Here is a 6,768-nt window from a genome sequence, read left to right as displayed (position 1 = left end):
GCAGCCACCTGTCTGAGGTCACACACCTTGCCAGGGTGGAGCCAGAGTTCCGACCCTGGTGCCCTGGCTCCAGGCCAGGCTTCACCCACTCTGCTGGCTGTTGCCCTAGTGCCTTTTTTTCATTCCCACAGCAACCATGGGGGAGAACTCGCATGACCTCTATTTCCCACAAGCATGCAAGCTGAGGCGCAGAACAGTGAAGTGTCTTGTCCTCATTCATGCCCTAAATAAGCCTCGAATTCCTGCTTCCATCTGGGTTGGGAAAGCCCACCCTCCATCTCCCCCACTTGTTCCGGGAGGAACAAGGTGAAGGTTATATGGCTGGGTTTTTCCTTTTTTTCTTCTTCCCTTTTTTTTTAAGTAAATGTTACTAAGTTCTGTTAAGGGTTGCCAATGATCCTTTTAAAAATTTCTTTATTGATTGATTGACTGCGCTGGGTCCTTGCTGCCGCTCACGCTTTCCTCTAGTTGTGGGGAGACTTGGCCACTCCCTATTTGCAGTGCGCAGGCTTCTTATTGTTGTAGTTTCTCTTATTGAGGAGCACAGGCTTAATAGTTGGGGTGCACGGGCTTAGTTGCTTGGAGGCATGCAGGATCTTCCTGGATCAGGGATCGAATCCTCGTCTCCTTCATCAAGCGGATTCCTTACCATTGAACCACCTGGGAAGCCCATGGATGGGTTTATTTAAACATAGACTCTGTTTTTAAAGAAATAAATTTAAAAAAATTGTGATGGTTGTATAATTGGGCTAGATAAACTGACTGAACCTCAAACAAATCAGTAGCAAGCAAGTGAGGCTTTGATTTAAATTTCTTCCGCAGCATTGTTATTGTAACCTCAGGTGCCGGCTGCTCACGCTGACGTCGTGTACTCTCTCCAGTTGCACAGGCGAGAGTAACACGGGTTTTACCAAAACCCTTTGTGGGATTGACCCGTTTCCTGCTTGAGAGTAAGTTATACCAGGCCCTGAATTAAATTTTTGCTTCTATTGTCTTCTCACCAACCCCAACCCACAGCCTGCCCCCCAACCTCTACTCCCCTCTGCTGTGTCTAGAATAGTGAGAAAATGCTCTGTTCTCAGATTCAAAGACCAGGTCTGGTTCTGTTATCAATTATCTGCGTGAGGTCAACCTGTTGACTTAACCTTTCAGAGAAGCATCTGGAAAATGCAAACACTGAAACTAGGGACCTTCAAGGTCTCTTCCCAATCCAGAGCTGATGCTCAGTGTTATCCATTCACTCAGTTAGCTTGAGACAGACACTCGTGCTACCTGCTGGAGACACCAAGATTACTGTAACTGATCACTGGCCTCAAGGAGCCCACAGCCCAGTGCTATGATATAAATTCTGTGTGGCGCGTGTCCTAAGAGAGGCAAGTTGGTACCATGATGTTTGAAAGCATAGAGTTCTTTTACTTACAAAACAGAGAGAGACCCACAGAGAATAAATTTATGATTGCTGGGGGAAGGATGAGGGGAAGGGATAGCTAGGGAGTTTGGGATGGACATGTACACACTGCTATATTTAAAATGGTTAACCAACAAGGACCTACAGTACAGCACATGGAACTTTACTCAATGCTATGTGGTAACTTGGATGGGAGAGGAGTTTGGGGGAGAATGGACACATGTACAAGTATGGCTGAATCCCTTCTGTTTACCTGAAGCTATCACAACATTGTTAATTGGCTATACCCCCAGTACAAAATTAAAAGTTTTTAAAAGAGAAAAAGCTTAGAGTTCTTGCTTGGAGGACCAAAAAGGCTTCAAGGAGAAGGACATCTCTGAGCTGAATGTTGCATGATAAGAAGGTGGGAAGGAACATTCCAGCCAGAGAAACAGCATGTGCAAAGTCACACGGCTGCCCAGCACAGCATTGCCAGTCCACTGCAAGCTGTTTGGCTGGACTAGAGGTTGTGTACGTAGCAGAAGGACATGAGTCTTGAGAGATGGGTAAGTGCCGTGTGATATAGGCACGGGGAACTACAGTCTTAGGTGGAGACATGACACGGTGTGATATATACTGGGAAAGTTCACATCAGTGGCAAGAAGGACGAAAGCAAGTAAGCAAGTCTGGGTATAGAAAGATTGATTGTAATCCTTCCAACAATCCAGGTGAGAACCAAAAGGGCCTGAATGTAGGCAGTAGTGATGGGGATGAGAGAAGAGAGACAGCCATTCTTGCAGGTGAAGGAGGAAGAAGGTTCAGATAGACTGAATATGAAACAAGCAGTCTAGGAGGCTTCTTAATCTCTGACTTGGGTGTCCAGGTAGATTAGAGACACAGAGGAGGGGGACTTTCCTATGGCCCAGTGGTTAAAGAATCCGACTTACAATGCAAGGGAAGTGGGTTCAATTTCTGATCAGGGAACTAAGATCCCACGTGCCTCAGAGTGACTAAGCCTGGGTGCCAAATACTGAGCCTGTGTGCCCTGGAGTTTGCATGCCACAACTAGAGAACCCGTGTGCCACAACTACCGAGTCCATACGCCACAACCAAAGGTCCTGCATGACGCCATGAAGACCCTGTGTGCTACAACTAAGACCCAACACAGCCGCATAAATAAATAAATAGAGAAAGTGCGTGATACATCAGAGGAAAAAAAAAAAGGAAACAGAAGGAAGAGCAGGCTTGCGGGAGAACTGAGGAGATGACTATGGGAGAGTTAATGAAGTAGTTGTTGTTTATCTGAGTGGATGAGAATTTAATTAAAAAAAAAAAAACTTGTATCATTTAAAACACTGACCCTTATTAGTATGCCGGCAAAAACACTCCCTTGATGGGAATTCCCTAGCAGTCCAGTGGTTAGGACTTCACACTGACACTGCCGTCAGTTCAATCCCTGGTCAGGAAACTAAGATCCTGCAAGCCGAGCATCAGGGCTAAAACAAACAAGCAAGCAAGCAAACAAACAACACTTCCTTCGAAATGACTCCTTGTTCCTAAAGTTCTACAGTAAGGGAGGTAGTGTTTTGAAACACTTTCCTGAGCAGTGAGCGACATTCTCTCACTGCACCATGGGGCTCATTGCCTAGGGAAAGAGAAAGGTGGATATTGTCTCGAACAAAACCCATGGGGCAGGGAAGAAGGAACAAACGACAAAACAGGAAGTCCCTGAGAATCAGAAAGAGGAAGTGCAAAGTCCTGTGCTGCTTGGAGGGGGAGCGGGAGGGGTGGGAGGCCAGAAGCTGATGCTCTTCCACCCATGTCAAACCTTGCTGCCAGCGTGGAGGATAGTAGAGAACCTCCACAGAGGTTGAGAGCAGACCAGAAACACAAAATATGCATGCCCTGCTCCTCCACTGGAGCCCTGGGGTGCCGCCCACACGGCGTGTCCCCACACCCACCTGAGGCAGCTCAGGAAAGCAGAGATGACTGCACCGTATGTTTAGTCTGGGAGAGGGACTGGAGATGTCCCCATTCCCCCTGCCTTCTTGTTGTCCAATTGCTAAGTCATGCCTGACTCTGTGACTCCAGGAACTGCAGCATGCCAGGCTTCCCTGTCCTTCACCATTTCCCAGGGTTTGCTCAAACTCACGTCTATTGAATCAGTGATATTCAACCATCTCATCCTCTGTCACCCGCTTCTCCTCCTGCCCTCAATCTTTCCCAACATTAAGGTCTTTTCCAATGAGTCAGCTCTTTGCATCAGGTGGCCACAGTACTGAGCTACCCTGGTAGCTTAGATGGTAAAGAATCTACCTTCAATGCAGGGGACCCCGGTTTGATCCCTGTGTTGCGAGGATCTCCTAGAGAAGGGAATGGCAACCCACTCCACTATTCTTGCCTAGAGAATTCCATGGACAGACCATGGGGTTGCAAAGAGATGAACACAACTGAGCAACCAACACACACACACACACACAAAGTACTGGAGCTTCAGCTTCAATGTTAGTCCTTCCAATGAATATTCAGGGTTGATTGTCTTTGTATTGACTGGTTTGATCTCGTTGCTGTCCAAGGGACTCTCAAGAGTCTTCTCTAGCACCACAGTTCGAAAGAATCAGTTCTTTGGCACTCAGTCTTCTTTATAGTCCAGCTTTCACATCCATATGTGACTACTGGAAAACCCATAGCTTTGACTATTTGGAGTATGGCCTGGGAGAAACCCAGACATGTCCAAGGCTGCTAGGGAATGCTGAGTTGCTTTGAAAATTGAGATCTTGTGGACCTGTCTTCCGAAGTGGAAAACAAATAGCTACATGAAACAGGTGCAGGTGTCTATGTACAGAACCAGCAGACAGGACCGAGGAGCCAGGTAAACCAGCAGGCCCTACCAGCCAGGACCTCAATCATGGATGCCTGCAGACCTGGTGGGTGAAGGACATCTCTGTAGACGTCACTGAGGACCAGAGGATGACTCAAGGTTCAGGATCCAGACCAGCCACCCTGTCCATTGTCCCAGAGTTATATACAGCATGGGGACAGAAGGGGGAAGGGGCAAGAAGGGTACACCTGGAGAGCCAGCAATAGTCCAGGCAGGGACTGAACTGAATATTTATCCAAAAGCAGCTGAACTTATCTAATAAAATGATTTTAAAGTGAAAGAGATTCATTTTCCTTTAATTGGCAAGTTTAAATTCTCCCACCTAAGATTAACGGGAATAAGAATTTGTGAAGAAGCTTATGTTGGTTCTAAGAAATAAAAGCCTAAATTATCCTCTTTTTTTTTTTTTTAACATAGCTGAGCTGTAGTATGTAATTGCTGACACCTTTCCCAGCTTGTTTTTAAGTCAGATCCATGAGGCACAACTTATATACAGTACAGCTCTGTCTGCGGGTCTGGATATTTAATGTCCTAATCCTGTTGGTTCTCTGGCACGGTTGCTTTTCTTTTCAAGCTCTTCCTTTTTGCCCTCTTTTCAGGTCCCTCCCCACCCACCACGCTCCTCTCCTCTTCACTGGCTGGCCCTCCCTCACTGGGTACCTGGGGAACCTACGCACACTGGCCTCGCTCCCTTTTCAGTCCAAGCACCCCCCCTTCACAAGCTTTTCCTCTCCTTTTCATCCTCTTTCATGACCTTGGTTTTTGCACCCAGGCCATTTCATGATCTTGTCTGCCATAGATGCAGCCTGCTGCCCAGCAACCTCCCAGCATCACTTGGTTGGTTGGTTGGTTTGGGGTTTGTTGACAGTTGGGTTTGTCTGTCTCAGTGAGGAAGAAGCAAGAAACCTCAGCACTGCAATTTCCTTCTCACCTCATAGCGATGGTGACAGATTCTGAATCTCCAGGGCAGGGATGGTGTCTTGACAGGCCTGTTGAGTGTTGCCTTCGCAGTGGTAAAGAAATAAGAAGGTGAAAAGGCTAAGACAGGAGGGAACAGCATTTGTGCTCCTGCCCCAGGGCTCAGTTTCTGAAAAGGGAGGACCTCCGAGGTGTTTCTCTTCCTGCCTGTGTCAGACCTTTGTGAGCTGACTGCGCCTCAGAGAAGCCACACCCATCTTTTTCACCCTCTGTGGGTCTTTGCAAAGGGTCATGCAACTGAGTGTCTCTCGGGGTCTCAAGCAGGGAGGGAACTTGCTGTTGGGGACAGCATATGGGCTGGTTGGGACAAGCATATGGGAAAGAGCCCAGCTGTTGGATGCTGGGTATCTCCCTGCAGGATAGCATTTCCCTGGTGTCACTGATGCCTGGATCTTACTCATGGGCCAGCCCAAGGGAGCACAGGCTGCACTCGACTTTTTGATGAAACTGTTATCAGTGTCACCAAAGACCTTAGGCTTTATCAGTGCTTCGAGTGTAGGAGGGGTAGGGATGCAGTGTCTGTGTTTATTCAATTCATGATCAAATGACTTGGAATTCAGCTCTGGAGTCAGACTACCCAAGAGGCTTTGGGGTGGACAGGAGACCTAAATAGACAACTCTCCAAAAAAGACATACAAATGGGCAACAGACACATGAAAAGATGCTCAACATAGCTAATTATCGGAGAATTGCAAATCAAAACTACAATGAGGTATCACCTCACACCAGTCAGAAAGGCCATCATCAAAAATTCTACAAATAATAAATACTAGAGAAGGTGTGTAGAAAAAAGAACCCTCCTACATTGTTGGTGGTGATGTAAATTGGTGCAGCCACTATGGAAAGCAGTATGGAGGTTCCTTAAAAAACTAAAAATAGAGTCACCATGTAATCCAGCAATCCCACCCCTGGGCATACATCCAGAGAAAATTCTAATTCAAAAAGATACATGCCATGTTCATAGCAGCACTATTTACAGTAACCAAGACATGGAGGCAACTTAAATGCCACTGAGAGATGAATGGACAAAAATGTGGTGTGTATATACACATTTATGCATATATATATGCAATAGAAGGGCTTCCCTCGTAGCTCAGTAGGTAAAGAATCTGCCTGCAATGCAGGAGACCTGGGTTCGCTCCCTGGGTCAGGAAGATCCCCTGGATAAGGAAATGGCAACCCACTCCAGTATTCTTGCCTGGAGAATCCAATGGACAGAGGAGCCTAGTGGGCTACAGTTCATGGGGTCGCACAAGTCAGACCCCACTTAGTGACGAAACCACCATCATCACCATATGCAATAGAGTATTACTCAGCCATGAAAAGAATGAAATGAAGCCATTTGCAGCAATATGGATGGACATAGAGATTACCATACTAAGTGAAATAAGTCAGACAGAGAAAGACAAATATCACACGGTATCACTTACATGTAGAATTTAAAAAAAATGATACAAATGGATTTATTTACAAAACAAATAGAAAGACATAGAAAAAGTTATAGTACCAAAGAGCAAAGTAT

At 46.3% G+C, this 6,768-nt stretch overlaps 1 long non-coding RNA gene across 1 annotated transcript; it reads right to left on the bottom strand.

Annotated features, from left to right (window-relative positions):
- Positions 1-326: 326 nt before the first annotated feature.
- LOC138443813 (uncharacterized) lies at positions 327-5,410 on the bottom strand. Its single transcript, XR_011258311.1, has 2 exons — positions 5,200-5,410; positions 327-698 (listed from the first exon to the last, which is right to left on the bottom strand). It is a non-coding gene; the product is annotated as an uncharacterized lncRNA (long non-coding RNA).
- Positions 5,411-6,768: the final 1,358 nt, after the last annotated feature.

The sequence above is a fragment of the Ovis canadensis genome, chromosome 7 (genome assembly GCF_042477335.2).
Source record: "Ovis canadensis isolate MfBH-ARS-UI-01 breed Bighorn chromosome 7, ARS-UI_OviCan_v2, whole genome shotgun sequence".
Lineage (NCBI taxonomy): Eukaryota > Metazoa > Chordata > Mammalia > Artiodactyla > Bovidae > Ovis > Ovis canadensis.
The sequence above is the reverse complement of the archived record's forward strand: the minus strand, read 5'-3'. Positions and strand labels throughout refer to the sequence as shown.